At 39.5% G+C, this 16671-nt stretch overlaps 1 protein-coding gene across 2 annotated transcripts in view; it reads right to left on the bottom strand.

Moving 5' to 3' along the window:
• GNG2 (G protein subunit gamma 2) overlaps positions 1 to 16671 on the bottom strand; it is a 130550-nt gene that overhangs the window by 97066 nt on the left and 16813 nt on the right. Inside the window, exon 2 of one of the 2 annotated variants that reach the window (XM_061182549.1) lies at positions 12691 to 12731. The exons of the other annotated variant lie outside the window; for it this stretch is intronic. The gene's annotated coding sequence lies outside the window, so the exon portion shown is untranslated. The remainder of the gene's footprint in view (positions 1 to 12690; positions 12732 to 16671) is intronic. 2 annotated transcript variants of the gene reach the window in all.

Below are 16671 nucleotides of genomic sequence, written 5' to 3'. Positions count from 1 at the left end.
GTTAACTAAGGCTAGAGGAAAGATGATTAGACAATCTGAATGCACGTTATTTTTAAAAGGAAAGGAAAAGACAAAAAAGTCAAAGTGGCTACAGGCCCTTCATCGTCTCAAGGAAACCAAAACAATATGATGCCAAACTACCTCCCCAAATATGACTTATTTACAGATGCGACATTTTTACTTCCTCATGCTAGAAAGTTCCATTTTGTGCTCATGACCTGGAAATGCAGGTGCAGCATAATCAACGAGGTAAACAGCTCTAAGTTTTCTCTTTAGCAAATGAAAAATGGGAAATTAAATTAATTGCTGTTCTTGAATGCTTTTCCCTAAGCAAAGTTGCACAGATTGCTTTTTTAAACATGAGCTTTATTGAAATATAATGCACATAAAATTTTCCCCTTTTAAAGTATACACAATTCAGTGATTTTTAGAAAATTCAAAATTGTGCATCCATCACCATTATTGAATTCCAGAGCATTTTCATCACCCCAAAAAGAAAATCCATAGTTTTTAGCAGTCACTCCCCATTTTCCCCTCCCCACTCCACCCAGCTCCTGCAACCATAAATCTACTCTCTGTTTCTATGGATTTTCCTGTTCTGGACATTTCAATAAATGGAACCATATATCACATAGCCTGTTGTGCCCGGTTTCTTTCACTTAGCATAATGTTTTCAAGGTTCATCTATATTGTAGTATTGAATCAGTACTTCCTTTTTATGGCAAATAATATTCCATTGTATAGATATACCATAATTTTATCCATTCGTCAGTCAATGGGCATTTGGCTTGCTAATTAATGATAAAGAACAAAAGAAAGTCTAGAAAGCAGAAGGAATTGGCCTTCAGCTCAGAAACTCAACCTAAGCCCTGGACTAAGAGACAATTACTGTGATACCTGCATTTATACCCCATTCTTGTAAACCACGCTATTCCTAGAGATTGTTACTAGAAATATCAGCTGTGATAACACGGATAAGAAATTTTTTTTCTTATACTATTAGGGAGGGAAGAAGAAGGGAAACAGAATTAAAACATAATTGAGTAATTTCCTTCAATAGGTGAGCAGATAAACAAATTGTGGCATACCAATATTCTAGAATACTACTCAGTAATAAAAGGAATAACATATTGATACATACAACATGGATGCATCTCCATATAATTCTGCTGAGCAAAAGAGGCCAGAGAAAAGTGAATACATAGGGGGCTTCCCTGGTGGTGCAGTGGTTGAAAATCTGCCTGCTAATGCAGGGGACACGGGTTCGAGCCCTGGTCTGGGAAGATCCCACATGCCGCAGAGCAACTAGGCCCGTGAGCCACAACTACTGAGCCTGCGCTCCGCAACAAGAGAGGCCACGATGGTGAGAGGCCCGCACACCGCGATGAAGAGTGGCCCCCGCTTGCCACAACTAGAGAAAGCCCTCACACAGAAATGAAGACCCAACACAACCAAAAAATAAATTAATTAATTAATTAATTAAAAAAAAAAGTGAATACATAATATATAACTGCATTTACATAAAACTCTAGAACATGCAAACTCTTCTAGAGTGACAGAAAGCAGATCAGTGGTTGCCTGAAGATGGGAAAGGGGAAGAAGAGATTGTTATTGGGCATGAGGAAACTTTTGGATGGGTTTGTTCATTATTTTGATTGTGGCTATGCTTTCATGGATGTATGCAGCCAATATTCATCAACTTTATATACATATCATTTATTGTATGTCCATTATATTTTATGTCAATTATATCTCAATAGAGCTGTAAAGAAACTCTGTTTTTTAAAAAGTAAGTATACCTCCCCCAAAAAAGTGTTTGAATATGTGGAAAACACTGCCTTTATTTTGCATATATGGTTTCAATTAATTTTGTAACAAGTTAAATTACTCTCATTTTACACACAAGGAAATTTGAGATTGAGAAAGCACAGAAATTTGCCAAGATGGTCACAGTCAGTACCAGGCTGAGATCTCAAAGTCCATGCCCTTTTCACTACACCACACTGCCTCTCACTGTTTCTGTTATAGACCCAACTCTTTGTTCTGGAATCCTTGAGTCCCAGCATTTCCCAAGTCAGGGAATTTTCTGGTCCACAGAAGTTTATGCTTTAGGGTGGTATTCCAAGTTTGTTTTCTTTTGCCTATCATTTTATGTTGCCACAAATACCTCTCTAATTATGGGGATTTATCCGATTCAGTTGATTGATTCATTCTCAGTGGATCAGAGTAGTTAATCTGGATTAGATCAAGGCAAGTAATCCTGGTCCCTAGATCAAAGGAGTGAAAATAATTCGTCTGAGATTAAAAGCAAGCTGGACAAAACCAAAAACTGGCTACTCAACCCACCAGAAGTGGACAATGCACTTCTCTGGGACAACAGTCACTCCTTTGATTATGGGAGGCCCACAAATGTGGACTATTCAGAGTTGCTCTGAGGTATCTAATTACTTTTTACCACCCCTTCCCCTAAACTTGAACTTCAAGTCGAGGTTGCCATCTAAGTCTGAGCAGGACAAGCACTAGGGTGGTTTCGTCACCTCTGTACCTCCTCCAGATCGTGCTTCATCACACAAACAAGGGAATGCTCTCCAAATGCTACCAATCGCATTTGGGTTCATTTGAATATGGACCATGAACTTGATTAAATACAATTAATGAAAAAGTGAACATTGGTTAAAACAATTTTTTTTTTTGATAAGACAGCTAGATTTGGGAGAGAAAGGGGTACTATTTCTTTCATGCAAGACTTTCACAATGAAGGTTAACTGTGCCGGATACCTTTCATTTGCCCCTCCAAACCCATTCTCCATCCTGTTCTACCCGGCTCTACACCCTAGGAGACTGAACTACAGACTCAGAGGCAGGCTTCCTTGTTGTCTTCCAGTTAGGTATGGTCAATGGGGAGCATAAGCAGATAGAAGGAAAGAGGAGAAGCATTTCAGGGTATTTGTTTCCTGACATCCCTGCCTGCAGGGTCATTATAAGCTGGCTACAGCCCTTTCCTGGAGGTCACAGCTCCACTCAGGAGGGTTCTCTCCTCCCAGCCCTCATCCCTTCCTGTCTACGGGTGGTGAAGGAGCCCTGAAAAAGTACACTCTCCTTGCAGTTTCCCTATACTCTGCTCACGTCCTTGTAAATATTCTCTTTATTAAGCTCTCCTAAAATTAATTGATTTGAGGATGCCAACTGTTTTCAGTACAGTTGACATTTTCTGAGGGTTAAGAGCATGCTTATCCAGAAAATGAACTTATTCCAAGTCCTCCATTTATACAAAAACACTGACATTCATGGGGTTGATATCAAGCCCAGACAAAGATAAACAATGGCTAGGTGAGATGTGGAGTGGGGTGGTCAAACAGCACTGATTCAACCTTCCGGCCTCGGTGATTTTGTAAGGCAAAGGTTTAGATTTGCAAGAACAGTGAAAGTGGTGGATATATTTCTCAGATTTTAAACTGTGAGAGATGTAAGACATTCAGGTTGTTATATCATGTTTCTTTATGCTTACAGATCATGTTTCCGTGGTAACTTTGACCTTTTTGCACATGATATTCTATTTAGATTGAGACTTTAAACCACTTTTTTTTTTTGGTTTTAATGATCAAATATGAAGAAAGATATGTTTGCTACAATAAAAACTGCCTAAATGGCAAATCTAAGAAAGAGAACAAATTTCTGTTCTGTGCCATCTGTTTTCTCTCACTGAGAGATATTATCATATATAGTGAAAAATGCTGTAGAAGTGAAGTGATGCTTCCTGTGTCATGCATAAGATGTAATTTCAAGTAGATTTTGGTTACTTAGAGTTTATATATCAAAGATATAAGTCCATTAAGGTAAAAGATGGATTTTGATCCTATCTAAGCCCAAAATAACTAACCTCCCATCCCAAGAATCGCCTCAACTATATCATTCCCAAATGAAGTACTAAAAATAGAACAGCCACTTTAAGGTTGATTTTCTTTGATGATGCCAAAATGTCATTTATAAATCTGTAAAGTTCTTTTAAGTGAAAATGCTAAAATGTTGAGATATTAATATGATGTGTTTATTTTTGTTTGGTTTGTGTTATTGTGTATATGTTTACCATAGATTAGGACAGGAGGTAGAAAAAAGGAACTCATTGAATTAACCTGAGCCAGTGAGGTAAGATCTATCCCGGTATTTATGATGGGTATCTATTAGAACTTAAGAGTATATGAAAGGGGATACCCAAAGAAAATCTGGGAACTCTGGCAGCTTTCATTTACTTCGGCACAATACCAGATGGCTCTTACAAAGCTCTCACTTCCTATTTTCCAAATGATTGGTAATTTCATTCTTTCAACTTTTCCTAGTTCAATGCAACATATTAATGAATAATACCATCTTGCATTTGTACAGCGTTTTACAATGTACAAAGTACTTTCCTATTCATAATCTCAACTCATCTTTACAGTAGTTCAGATATACAGTACTTCAGGGAAAACATTAAAACCCTCATTTTACAGATGAGGAAACTAAGGCCCAAAGATATCACACAGGATTCCTTTAGTAGCAACTTGGCTTAGGTTAGGTAAAAAATGGGAATATATTAGCTCACATCAACTGGATTGATGGACTCCAGTTCTCACTGGGCTATCTCTTTCCTTCCCTTTATTGCTCTGTCTCTCTCTCTCTTTTGTTCCCCCTTTGTGCGTCAGACTTTACTCTCTCAACAGACTGAAACATGGCCTTACATGATTCTTACTACCTTGAGACTAGAAAGGATGCGACCTCTCCTCCCTCCACTTGAGTTGGAAAATTCCAGAGAAAGAATCTATTGGCCCTTGCTGGGTTGCATGCCCACCCTTCAAACCAACTCCTGTAGTATGGTGATGAAATACTATGGCGTCCCCAGCTTGAGTCAAGTCCCCATCCCTCTGGCCAGTACTACCCAAACAAACAGAACAGGAATAGACATAGCCAGTGAGGAAACTGTGAGGAGGGCATACAGACTACATTAAACAACTTGCCCAAGGAGAAGAATCAGAATAACTTCTAACTGGATCTTCAGACTGCAGGCCTCCCCTCCACTTCCAGCCTCCCACTACAGGGACCACAATGGTGTTACCGAGCCCCTCTCTTCCTCATGGTTGCCAGTGTGGTCTGGTTCAAGGCTAAAACTTGGAAAAGACTTGATTCTTGTCCCGATCCTGTCACTCGTCAGCTGTGTTCATGGGCAAGTTACCTAACCTCTGGGAACCACAGCTTCCTCCTTTGTAAAATAAAGTAAACAATTTCTGTGTCACAGGGTCATCAAAAGGATAAAGGGAGATAACGTACTCCAGATGACTTTGAAAATGATGAAGAACTACCTTAAGGTTTATTACTTACATTCTGTATGTAACTCTTACAGAGGCTAGAATTCACAGTAACTGTCTTCAGTTGTCACCCTCCCTACCACCAGCCCTCTGTTGGCATCACTTTGGTTCTGACATTTTTACTCTTTCAGTTTTAAAAAAGCACATTTCAAAAAAAAGCATCAAATGGTGTCTCAAAATGAAGAGATTTGGTCCAGAAGAGAAATTTACGAACAGACGGTTTAATGGCACTTATCATACTCACATTTCAATACAGATTAACCAGGAGATGGAAGATTTCTGGAGGGCACACAAGATACTATTAACAGTGGTTATCTCTAGGGAGTGGGCTAGGAGTTGATGTTTGGAAAGAAACTTCTCTTTCTCATTTATTCCTGTGTCTACTACTTGAATTTTTTAAAATCTCACATATACATTCCTTTCATAATTAAAAAAAACTAACTAAAAAATTAAAAGCTTAGTTATCACAGAAAAGGAATATAGTATATACCTAGAATAGTGTCTGACACTTAAAAAGCTTTCAATACATTCTGGCTAATTAATCAAACTAGGTATTTCTAGTTACCACCTATCCAGCAAAGTAAAATCAACTTCACTAGAATAAAGGCCACCTCTCATCTCTGTGAATGTACATTTTCCATTAATCACATTGTGAGAAATGCTCATTACCACCTGCTGAGGATATGGTTTCAAACTCTTACACCTTCACACACCAAAACTGAAACCTACCTTCTTAACGTCCAATTATAAAACACAGTACATTTGGCTACCTCTCGACTCTATTACCGCTGTTCTTGTAAGCACATTGATTAACATCAGACAGAGCATGCTGGGGTTCTAGGAACCATTCTATCTTACAGCTGGGGCTTTGCACGATATTTTCTAAGAAATTAAAGATTATATGGCAGCATATGCCAAAGCTAAAAGACAGATTTAAACAGCATTTAAAAAATGATGCAATGGCTATGAAGTTTGGATGCTGTGCACCAGTTAAGTGCTATACTGGTTGCCTAGTTACATCTCTGCAAAAGGCCAAAAAAGTTGTCTCTAAATCTGGAAGTAATTAAAAACCTTAAAGTTTCACCATTAAACCAAAGATTATGTGTGAAACCCTATGCAGTCATCCCTTAAAATAAGTGCCCGTCAGACTTTGATCAGGTGGTAGCCCTTGGGAATGTCCAAGGAGATATTTTAATAAAAGACATTTCTATATATGAAATTTTTTACCATGCTCACATTTCATTAAAGTTACCACAACTGGACTCTTTCTGTTTTGTCATACCCAATTGCAGTCTGCTACTAGAGGATATTAAAAAACTTTCCAACCTAGTTGACATAACTTCTATCCCATGAGAGGTGGAAAAAAGTCCAGTGTTTTAAATTGTTAAACTTAAAAAAAATTTTTTTATTGCAATCAGCTTTGCAAATTATAGGCCAGTTTATAATCCAGTAACAAAAACTATGCATCTTAATACTAACAACTAGTGTCTTAACTCTATGAAATTTCCTGATTGGTTCTGCCTGGCAGACACTTTTAAGTCCAAATATCTTCTCCCAGTAATGGGACAGGATGAACAACAATTTTGGTCTAGAAATTAAAAACATGAGTGTATTAAAATGGATGAGACTTCCTCCAGAATTTGAAGATAGGGAGAAACAGTCTTTTTTTTTTTTCCTCTTGAAGTTCAACATTTTTTTTTTGAGGTAAAATTCACAAAACATGAAATTAATCATTAACCACTTTAAAGTGTACAATTCAACAGCATTTAGTACATTTACGATGTCAGGTAGCCATCATCCCTATTTAGTTCCAAGACATTTCTATTACCCCCAAAGAAACCCTGCACCAGAGTAGCTTGGATCATTTGGATCTCCTATTTACATTTACTCTGTAATTCCTCTTTGGAAAGGAGTAAAAGAATCTGAGTTTAAACAACAGCAAAAGGATTTCATCTCCTTTCATTTCTTCTGGAGCTTGTTCGATTCACAAAAAAAAACAGCTGAGGTTCAAAGCTGAAAGGAGGCTAGTCTTAACAAAATGAAACCAGGATTGAGAGTCCTAGAAGGAAGGAACCCCAAAAAGGGATTGACAAGAATATCAGAATAACTCACAATCTATCCAAGCCCTATCCTCATCAGAAACCCAGATCTTACCTCCAAGACTGATAGTACTCAATCTTTTTTTTGGAAGAAGAAAAAAAAAGAATTGAAAGAGAATTCCTTGTACCTACCAACTAGAACAGTTTAGAAGATAGTAAACAAACATTAAAAAAAATATATATATATATATATTGCCAGCTCCTAAAAGTCAAAGCCTATTCTAGGGAAGCTAAGGTACTGCCCTTTCAAGTACACTTACAATCTCTTTGTCCCAGTGGCTTAGAGAATAAAAATCTCCAAATGAAGGTCACAGAAATGTAAGAAATGAGGCTCCTTCTGTATTCCTGTTTTCCTAGTCTGGCTTTGCTGTGGGTGAGGGCAGGGCAGAGCGTTATGGAAGCATGGGGGAAGGGCTGAGTAAGAATCTTCACCCAGATGCAGCCACTTACTTACATCAGGGTAAGTAGCTCATGCTCTACCACTGCGAGTCAGAGAGCACCAACCTCTTAGAGCTGGATAAGACTCCAAGACATGATCCTCTCCAATCCCCTCCCCTTGGGCATCAAGATAGTCTTCCTAATACTTATCTATTCTTGAACATTCTGTGCTGTCTCTTAGGGGGGGAAAAGTTCAATTTTGTTATACAAGAGGCAGGATTCAAACTAAGAGAGCACCATGCTGCTTTGGCAAACTTGTAATTTCCATACATGCTGACATGCTGAAAAAGATTCAATGAGGTTCTGTGGTCACCTCAATAAGAAAGCTGTTAAAGCTGTGATCATCAGAGATGCCAGTAACACTGGGGAATTAAAAGAGTGGGCCATGGAATCTAATAACACTTTATAAATGTTGCTGGTTCTTCTGAGTTGGTTTCGGGCAAACATGTATATGTGGATACAGATTTTTCCAGAGTTAGAGTCACCCTTATCCTCAGCCCAAACCCTGGAGGTTACTGTCATTATTTCATTCAATCAGATTTTCTATTTTCACAATTCATCGGCATGACAGTCACTTTCCACTAGAGCTGTTTTTAGACATCTAGGCGCCCAACTGTCCCAAATTACCCAGAACTCCAGGAGTTTTAGCACTGAAGCTCCCAAGTCCCAGGTAACCCCCCAGTCTTGGACAAATCAGGATGCTTTGTTACTCTAGAGCTAGCCCTAAGTTTGGCCTTCAGATCTGTATTGCTGACCTGTCTTGAAGTGGATAAAAAGGGGACTCGCTACAAAAATAGCTGCAACATTTAAAATCTCCATCAAAAATTTCTGGCTAGGGACCTCCCTGGTGGCACAGTGGTTGAGAACCTGCCTGCCAATGCAGGGGACACAGGTTCAAGCCCTGGTCTGGGAAGATCCCACATGCCGCAGAGCAACTAAGCCCGTGAGCCACAACTACTGAAGCCCGTGTGCCTAAAGCCCATGCTCCACCACAAGAGAAGCCACCGCAATGAGAAGCCCGCGCACCGCAACGAAGAGTAGCCCCTGCTCGCCGCAACTAGAGAAAGCCCGCACACAGCAATGAAGACCCGACGCAGCCAAAAATAAATAATAAAATATAAATAAATTTTTAAAAAATTCTGGCTATATTCTACCCTGGAGATGGTTTTTAAAATATAACCCAGTGATCCATTTCATTCACTAGGCGAGCAATGGTTTCTTACTTTGTGGGGATGACTTACCTAATGTATAGTGGAAATTAAACCATACTTAGAAATTAGCTATAATAAATACCACTACAGTAAGGTTCTAAAATATTATGTTATTTTTCCCTCCAACTTCCACATGTTAGAGCCTAATAAATAAAGCATAATGTGACAGGCAGACATAACAGCATAAAATAAAAATCTCACATTTCTTTGGTGCCATTCAAAGACCTTGGAACCTGCACACTGCAGGCAAACTCTCCAGAGTTGGAGAAATGCCAAAAGCAGCATGCTCTCCAGAGGCCACACCCATAGTACCAGAAAGTCTGGCCAAGGAAGGAGACATTGGACTTCAACCTGTCCACTTGATCCAATGCCAAATACTCCAAGAAAACTAAAAGCCTTCAGTGCCTGTATTTACAAACAGGTTTTGCAGAGTCAAGACAAGAACTTGCTTCATCAACTTGGGAACCCTAAACCTTCTCAACCCTATACAATGAAATGTAAGATAATCCTCTCTCTGCTACCTGAGGCATTTCTACCTTTCTGAACAATTAATCTCTTTTACTTTGTAGTAGGCAGAATAATAGCGCCCAAATAGGTCCATGCCCTAATCCCTGGAACCTGTGAATATATAAACTTATGTGGAAAAAGGGACTTTGAAGATATGATTAAATTAAGGACCTTGGGATGGGGAGAGTATCTTGTATTATCTAGGCGTGCCAAATCTTATCACATGGCTCCTTAAAGTCAAAGAACATTTCCTGGCTCAGTTCAGAGGAATGAATATGGTGGAAAGACATACGGAGATGCAAGGCTGTTGGCTTTGAAAATGGAGGAAAGGGGACTCTAGAATTCTTCCCTAGAGCCTCCAGAAAGGAACACAGCTCTGTCAATACTTTGCGTTTAGACCAGTGAGATCTCTACAGAACCTAACTTGCAGAACTGTAAAATAACATATCTGTATTTGGTGGATTTGTTTTAATCCACCAAGTTTGTTACAATTTGTTACAGCAGCAAACAAGAAACGAATACATCCTTCATCACTGCTGTTCAATTTGCATAATGCCTTAGCAGTATTTTGCTTTAAATCTCAATATTTGACCATTTCTTGCCTAGTGTTTAATCTGCTTCTCTGTACAGACATAAAAAATAGATTTGGTACTAGAACAAATATGCTCAAAATCCCTCCAACAGTGCAAAACAATATTTCCTTCTACATGTCTATTTTGTTTAGTTTCTTTCTTTAGTGTTTTTAGCACAGAGACCACTTACATAAGGAACTACTTTGCATAACTGAAACCAGTAATTTTGCATGAAACAAAAATGCTTGTAGGTAAGAGTAAAATGACAAACAACCTCTTTAAAGGTGTGTAATGACACAGTAGTTCTCAATGTCTCCTTAGGGCACTCTGGATACCATGATGGCTGGAAGATGCCACTGGCCTTTTGTGAGCCAAGGACAGGGATACCAAAGAATACAAGGAAGAATTGCCCCATTCAACGTGTCAGCAACCCGCACTGAGAAACTCTGCTTGGATTGATTTGAAACATTTAAGTACAGTGATTAGTATGAAAGAAATCAACACCAACATCAGACAGAGAACATGAAAAACTTATTTTAAAAGCCTTCATTATTAATAATATTTGGTAGAGTGTAGGGATGGCTTAGCCCTCACCTGAAAGATATTAAGTACTTAACTCCAAAAGAACCTCACTATGGGGTCGCAAAAGCTATACATGGCATTAAAAGCACACACACCCACAGGCCTTCCTTCTACTAAGCTCTAGACCAGAGATTCTCAATTGTGACTACACATTGTAATCACCTGGGGAGCTCTTATAAACCACAGAGGTTCAGACCCCTCCCCAAGGGATTCTGACTCAAGTGGTCTGGGTAGGGTTTACATATCAGTGCTTTCAAACACTTCCCTGGAGATTCTGATGTGCACCCAGGACTGAGAATCACTGCTCTGTACCATCCATGAGCAGTCTATTGGAAAAATCCATCTGGATGTGGCCACTCTACAGATTTGAGTCTGTTCCTCTCTTCCTGTATCTGTAGCCCAGTTATCGTCACCCACTGAATTTCCCAAAAGAGAAATTGGGGAGTTTTTCTAAATATCCTCCTCTCCTTCATCTTCAATCAGCAATTTCATCAGTTCTCCCGTATCCAGCCCATCATTTGCAAATCCAAGACGTCTACTGGTCTCCCTTCCATTGGTTTTTCTCTACTTTTTCTCCTAAGAAGGTTTTGATACTAGTAAATACTAAATATTGGCTGAATGAGTACATGGTTAAATGGCTAGCTTCTGCAAAGTAAGTTAGGTTAAAAGCAGGTTTTATTTTTTATTTGCATTTTGCTGTAGCCACTAAATAGTTGTATAAACAATTAAAAATCCAACAGCCAAATTCAAGCCATCATCATATAATCCAACGCTCCAATGGGAAAAGAAGAGAAGGGGTGGAGGTATAAATGAAACAATACTGGTCATGAGTTATAATTGTTAAAATTGAGTGATAGGGATATAGAAGGTCATTATATTATCCTCTCTATTTGGTATATGCTTGAAATTTATCAGAATGAAGTTAATATTAAAATGGGGGGAAGGACTTCCCTGGTGTTGCAGTGGTTAAGAATCCGCCTGCCAATGCAGGGGACATGGGTTCGAGCCCTGGTCTGGGAAGATCCCACACACCGTGGAGCAACTAAGCCCATGCGCCACAATCACTGAGCCTGAGCTCTAGAACCCGCGAACCACAACTACTGAGCCCTCGTGCCACAACTACTGAAGCCCACGTGCCTAGAGCCCGTGCTCCACAACAAGAGAAGCCACCACAATGAGAAGCCCGCGTACCACAATGAAGAGTAGCCCCTGCTCGCCGCAACTAGAGAAAGCTCATGCGCAGCAACGAAGATCCAACACAGCCAAAAAATAAATAAACAAATAAAATAAAATAAAGTAAAATAAAATGGGGGGAAGTCCACATCAGGACTAAAGGAAACTGCATCTCGGTTGGGGAGAGAAAACACATTATCACCTGTCTCAGCAATATGGTGACCTTTCAAGTCTACAGCTAGATTCAAATGGCTTTACTCAGTTTCAAAAGCCAAGTCAGTTTCTTCAAGAAGAAACCCCACCAGTATTAAATTGACCTTTTATTGTGACTGTTGTTGCTGCTGAAAAAGCCCTTATAATGTCTACAACCAATCTGTTAAGAACAGGGTTTACACTTCTCTGGTCTAATCTACTCTGACATCTGTCTTTCACTATCCTCAATGGCTGCCACCAATTAATCATGTTCGGTGCCATAGAGACACATTTTGTTAAGGCAGTGACCTCAAAGACTTCCAAACTCAGGTTTTTAGAAGAAAATGGGTGAAATCTGAGTGAGAAATCTGATTTTTAACTATCATTAAGGAGAGCCATTGTTTTATCCTTTAAATCCTAAAGTCATGTCAATATTGCTAAAGACTATGAATGTTTCTTTTTGAAACAACATCACATGTTAAATGCTTTCATCTCTAGGCTTAAGATTTTTCTTTAACTCTTAAAGTTCTGATTAGATTTAAGATCCTAGAAGAAAATATTTCAGAATTCTTACCTCTTCAGTTCCCAAAGCCTGAGGCTCACTGGCAGATCTGGCTGTTGAGAAAGCAGAGGAGAATGTATTGGTTTTTTTTTTTAAAAAAAAAAGGAGAAATAACATGATACATAAAAGCTGAACAAGCAAATAAATGTTTCCGTAAATAGGGTTTGGTGGTGACGGCTGAATAGCTCAAAGGGCAGAGGGGCTCACGGGTTTACCTTTCTGAGCCAAAAAACAAACATTTTGTCAACTCTTTTTCTTTGAAGAAACAGATTTGTGAAAATAGGAGTCCCTTTCTTTGTGAACTTCCCTAACCTGCAAGAAAACATGAAAATACCAAGTCGGCTTGGGAACCGAGGGCAAGCACAGTTCTTGGTGACAGAGACTGTGTACCGGTGAGATGAATAAGAACAAGCTTTCCTCCTGACCTAACTTGATTAGCTCCCAGCAGGACCAAAGTGCCAGATACACTCTTTCTCCAGGTGTTAGGGACAGAGGTGGGGCTCCATTTGTGTATATCTAACCCTTTAAGAGGGTAGATTGGACAAGTTAATGGTTAAAAAACATCATTAGCATCCAAAGCTGAAGGCTGTTTAGAAGTAGAAACACCTATACCCTTAGCCACTAATGACATTTGAGGATGCTGAGCAGAGTTGGCCCAATTCCGCCTAGTGCAAGTGTGGTTCATATCTAAGAAAGTTCCTGTCTTTACTTCTGAAAAGATATCCAACAGCCAGCTCAAAGGGAACTGCCTAAGCCTCAGGGAATGCTTTACCATTCATATTTTGCTGTGTCTCAGAACTAAGAGTTACTTAGCATCTAGAGCATTATGACTGAGAGTGGAAATCAAATTCACGTTGGGCCCTGAGACCAAATGAACATCAGTGTCTCTAGAGATCTCCCATTGCTTAAGACTGGCACGTTTGCTAAAATCTCAGCCCAACTGATTATATTCCCAGATGACTATAAGGGACCATATGTTTTTAAATGAGCCAACATTATTAGAAAACCATTATCTCATGATTAATGACAGCAAAGGAAACAAAAACAAGCCAAGGGCAGAAAACAACCTATTTTCAGAGAATAAACCCTAGGGATAACAATGATTAGTGGGACTTGCAAAATAAGCCTTGAAGGGAGCTCTGAGTCCAGCACTCTCATACATTCTTGGGAGAGCGTAAATCAACACAATCTCTCTGGAAAGCAGTTGGGCAATATTTATCAAGATCCCAAATATGTTCTCACCCATTGTCTTGGTGATGTCACTCCTTGACTTGATCCAAAAAATGCAAAGTATAGACAAAGAAGTATTACCAAGGTGTTAGAAATAGCCTAAATATTAATAACATAACCTATTAAGTAAAACAGAAAAATTCCACACGATGGAACTTGGAAACAATAAATACAAAAAATTTAAATGATGAGGAAAAATACACACGGAATAAAGTTATGTGAAAAGAGAATACAAAATTATATATAGAGTATGACCTCAGCTAATTTTCTAATATCTATATATTATATATATGCATTTTTCTAATGCATTTTCATATTTTTCATATTTAATATTCTAATATATCACATACAATATTTTCTAGTAAATATTATACATATCTTTCTGATACATATTTTTCTAGAAAAAAGATTGGAAGAAGGTATGTCAAAATGTTAACAGTGTATTATCCCTTTTGTATAGAAAATGGAAGTACCAGAAATTGCTAGATATGCCCCAGTATCTGCTTTCCTCTTCTTCCATGCTTGTGATAGAATCTAAGCTAGGCACATACATGTCAAGAATAACTGCTTTTCCCAGCCTCCCTTGTTGCTAGGTGTGTGGCCATGTGACAAAGGTCAAGGGGATTGCTGCAGCAGTGATGGGTGCAACTTCTGGGTCATGCCCTCCCCTTTCCAACTTTCTCCCTTCCTACTGGTTATAGTGAGGTCTTTATGGTAGGAAGCCACTTTAGACCATAAGGCAAGGAAAATATACTTGGAATGATGTAACAGTATGATAGAAGGAGGCTGGATACCTGGATGATCTTGTGGAGGCGAGTTACCTTACCAGCCCTGGACCACACACCTCTGGATTGTTATGTGAGAGAGAAATAACTTCTAACTTCTGTAAGCCACTGTGAAATCAGGTCTCTGTTATATGTGGTTCAACCAAAAACCTAATTAATGGAAGGGGTCAGTCTTAATTTTTTTTTTACACTTTAAGTATTTTCCAAATTTTCAATGATCACCATGAATTACTTTCACCATCAGAAAAAAAGTTTAAGTTAAGCATTGTTTACTAATCTTTAAAAAATTAAGACAGCATAGAATGAAGTTTGGGTAACATGTGCCTTCTTCCCACATATGAGAGGAAAAATGAAATCCACAGTTTTGAGGAATAGTTTTTACACCATATGCCAGGGCAAAATCACCCACAAACTCCCTGCATTTGCATGACCCTTTAATCAAACTCCACGGCACTTTATTTCAAGGCTTTTGAAAAATAGTTTTAATAAGGAAAAGTTGTAGAAATAAAATCTGCATGAGGAATACTCTAAAAAAAACCTCTAGTCAATGTATTATACTTATCCATTTAAGAGGATACCTAGGCTTCTTAAAGTAAATCTTAAATCATTCTTAAAAACCAGTTTTGGAGGTGCACTAACTCATACCTTTAATTTAAGGGTGTTGTTTGTTCTCCGTACAGAATCATAATGAATCACTCCTCAGTAATCCCACTTTGTTGACTGTCCATCAAAAAAGCATGTATGCTGGGATTTCCCTGGTGGCACAGTGGTTAAGAATCTGCCTGCCAATGCAGGGGACACAGGTTTGAGCCCTGGTCCAGGAAGATCCCACATGCTGTGGAGCAACTAAGCCCGTATGCTACTACGCCACTATGCCACAGTAGCCCGTACGCTACTGAGCCTGTGCTCTAGAGCCCACGAGCCACAACTGCTGAGCCCACGCACCACAACTACTGAAGCCCATGCTCCACCACAAGAGAAGCCACCGCAATGAGAGGCCTGCACACAGCAATGAAGAGTAGCCCCCGTTCACCGCAACTAGAGAAAGCCCGCGCGCAGCAACGAAGACCTAACGCAGCCAAAAAATAAATAAATAAATAAATGGGGGAGGGCTTCCCTGGTGGCACAGTGGTTGGGAGTCTGCCTGCCAATGCAGGGGACACGGGTTCGAGCCCTGGTCTGGGAGGATCCCACATGCCGCGGAGCAACTAAGCCCATGAGCCACAGCTGCTGAGCCTGCGCGTCTGGAGCCTGTGCTCCGCATCAAGAGAGGCCGCGATAGTGAGAGGCCCGCGCACAGCGATGAAGAGTGGCCCCCGCTCGCCGCAACTAGGGAAAGCCCTCTCACAGAAACGAAGACCCAACACACCCAAAAATAAATAAATTAATTAATTTTAAAAAATAATAAAATAAATTAAAAAAAATAAATAAAAATAAATGGGGGGAAAAAGAAGCACGCATGTTGATTTTACTTTCCCCTGGAGTGATGAAAGATTTGGCAGAGCTCACATAACCTCCTTGGTCTCCTCTGTGACCCAGGGGCCTATATTATAAGATGACTGTCTAAGATAAAGGAGTCATATCTACTCCATAAAATAGAGAAAAGGGGCCTGGTCTACTTGGGGATCAGATCTGAAACAATGGCCTCACTAAAACCCGTCTCTAACTGTATTAGAATAATGCACTGAGGAGCGTTTAAATCTGTAATAATATTATGCCAGTGTCATTTTGGCACCTTTTAGAGGCTCACTAAAGCCCTGTGCACCTGCACACCAGACACTTACCGGGTAGATCTGAGAGACTTATATGTAATTATACAGCAGATAAAGGACCAATTTTCCCCCCTTCTTCTTGAGAGAATGCCAAATGGCCCTTTTCTCCCCTGTGAATCACAACACCCAACACTAAAACGGCTAACTTATATTCAGTAACAAAGGGAGGATGCCAGAGTTTCTTCACGTCCCTCTCAGGACAACTG

This window comes from Eubalaena glacialis, chromosome 2 (assembly GCF_028564815.1).
Source record: "Eubalaena glacialis isolate mEubGla1 chromosome 2, mEubGla1.1.hap2.+ XY, whole genome shotgun sequence".
NCBI classification, from domain to species: domain Eukaryota; kingdom Metazoa; phylum Chordata; class Mammalia; order Artiodactyla; family Balaenidae; genus Eubalaena; species Eubalaena glacialis.
Note: the sequence above shows the minus strand (reverse complement) of the source record. Positions and strands in the feature narration are given on the sequence as shown.